The sequence below is a fragment of the Rhineura floridana genome, chromosome 5 (assembly GCF_030035675.1).
Source record: "Rhineura floridana isolate rRhiFlo1 chromosome 5, rRhiFlo1.hap2, whole genome shotgun sequence".
Lineage (NCBI taxonomy): Eukaryota > Metazoa > Chordata > Lepidosauria > Squamata > Rhineuridae > Rhineura > Rhineura floridana.
In genome coordinates, this window is record NC_084484.1 from 61173950 (window position 1) to 61176053 (window position 2104).

Genomic DNA, 2104 nt, shown 5'->3' on the forward strand with positions numbered 1-2104 from the left:
TTTGTGGGAATTGATTATCCATTCATGAGGAGGAGAGTGTTTGGCAAAAGCTAATATCTTAGTTTTAGAGAAACTTATAATCAATTTGTTTTCGTGACAGTAACTCATAAAAGATCTAATTAGGCGTTTGAGACCAACTTTAGAAACCGATAAGAGAACAGCGTCGTCTGCATACAATAGCAATGGACAGTGCAGGTTTGCTAGTTTGGGGGGGTGAAAATCCGGGGAGTGACAGTAATGAGACAAATCATTCATAAAAAAATTGAATAATAGAGGGGCAAGAATGCAACCCTGTCTAACTCTTTTTGTTGTATTGATAGGATTTGTGAGGTGTCCTTCATGACTACACCTAACACGAAGAAAAGTGTGATGATGCAGTCGACTAATTAGAAAAAGGAGTCTCTTGTCAATTTTAGATTTAGCAAATTTTGCCCATAGTAACTCCCTGGGGATAGAGTCAAAGGCTGATTTCAAATCAACAAAAGCAACGAACAGACCGTTTCCCCAACGGTTCTTATATTTTTCGGCTAAGTGATTTAGGATCACACAATGCTCTATCCCAGACCTCCCTTTCCTGAAAGCTGCCTGCTCCCTCCCGAGAATGTTTTCCTCTTCTAGCCAGGAAGAAAGTTTCCCTTTTAAATAACAGGCATACAGTTTACCGATGATGGAAAGGAGGCTAATTGGACGGTAGTTTTCAGGGTACTCATGGTTCCCTTTTTTGAATATGGGGATTACTATGGATTCAAGCCATGACTCAGGAATGCAACCCGAGGTGTTGATTAAAGTAAAGAAATTTGCAAGGAGAGGGACCCACCAAACTTGGTGGGCTTTCAGCAATTCAGGGAGAATATTATTGGAACCAGGGGCTTTGCCGGATTTCAAACAGGCAATCAGAACGGCAATTTCTTTTTGAGTTACTGGTGGCCATGTGGGGAGATTTGTTGGTTTATCAGAAAGATCCACATCTACAGTCTCATTGCAATCAGAGAAATATTTTTCCCATAGATATGGAGAAATGTGGCAGGGGGCTAAAAAATTCCAAAAATCCATTTAATATATAGTCCTCAAATAGAGGACATATCAGACATTAAACTGATAAGAACAGATACTACACATGATCTTAGCCAAAAGGCCGAGAAGCGATGAAGGTAGAGCATAGCCATCATGGCTGGTAGGCACTGATAGCCTTTTCCTCCATGAATTTGTCTAATAGTCTTTTAAATCCATCCAAGTTGGTGGCTGCCACTGCCTCTTTGGGAGCGGGTTCCATAGTTTAACTTTGCAATGTGTGAAGAAGTACTTCCTTTTGTCTGTCTTGAATCTTCAGACATTCAGCTTCATTGGATGCTCTAGTGTTATGAGAGAGGGAGAAAAGCCTTTCTCTATCCACTTTCTCCATACTGTGCATAATTTTATACACTTCTGTCATGTCACCTCTTACTTGCCTTTTCTCTAAATTAAAAAGCCCCAAATGCTGCAACGTAAGAACATAAGAAGAGCCTGCTGGATCAGGCCAGTGGCCCATCTAGTCCAGCATCCTGTTCTCACAGTGGCCAACCAGGTGCCTGGGGGAAGCCCGCAAGCAGGACCCGAGTGCAAGAACACTCTCCCCTCCTGAGGCTTCTGGCAACTGGTTTTCAGAAACATGCTGCCTCTGACTAGGGTGGCACAGCACAGCCATCATGGTTAGTAGCCATTGATAGCCCTGTCCTCCATGAATTTGTCTAATCTTCTTTTAAAGCCATCCAAGCTGGTGGGCATTACTGCATCTTGTGGGAGCAAATTCCATAGTTTAACTATGCGCTGAGTAAAGAAGTACTTCCTTTTGTCTGTCCTGAATCTTCCAACATTCAGCTTCTTTGAATGTCCACAAGTTCTAGTATTATGAGAGAGGGAGAAGAACTTTTCTCTATCCACTTTCTCAATGCCATGCATAATTTTATACACTTCTATCATGTCTCCTCTGACCCTCCTTTTCTCTAAACTAAAAAGGCCCGAATGCTGCAACTTTTCCTCATAGGGGAGTTGCTCCATCCGGTTGATCAGAAGCTGAATCTGTTCATGCATGGAGCACATTTGTCTTTGGTTCAGCTTTTTAAAA

The 2104-nt window shown here is 42.0% G+C and overlaps 1 non-coding gene across 1 annotated transcript; it reads right to left on the reverse strand.

Annotated features, from left to right (window-relative positions):
- Nucleotides 1–956: 956 nt before the first annotated feature.
- On the reverse strand, nt 957–1147 carry LOC133386381 (U2 spliceosomal RNA). Its single transcript, XR_009763124.1, has one exon. It is a non-coding gene; the product is annotated as a U2 spliceosomal RNA (small nuclear RNA).
- Nucleotides 1148–2104: the final 957 nt, after the last annotated feature.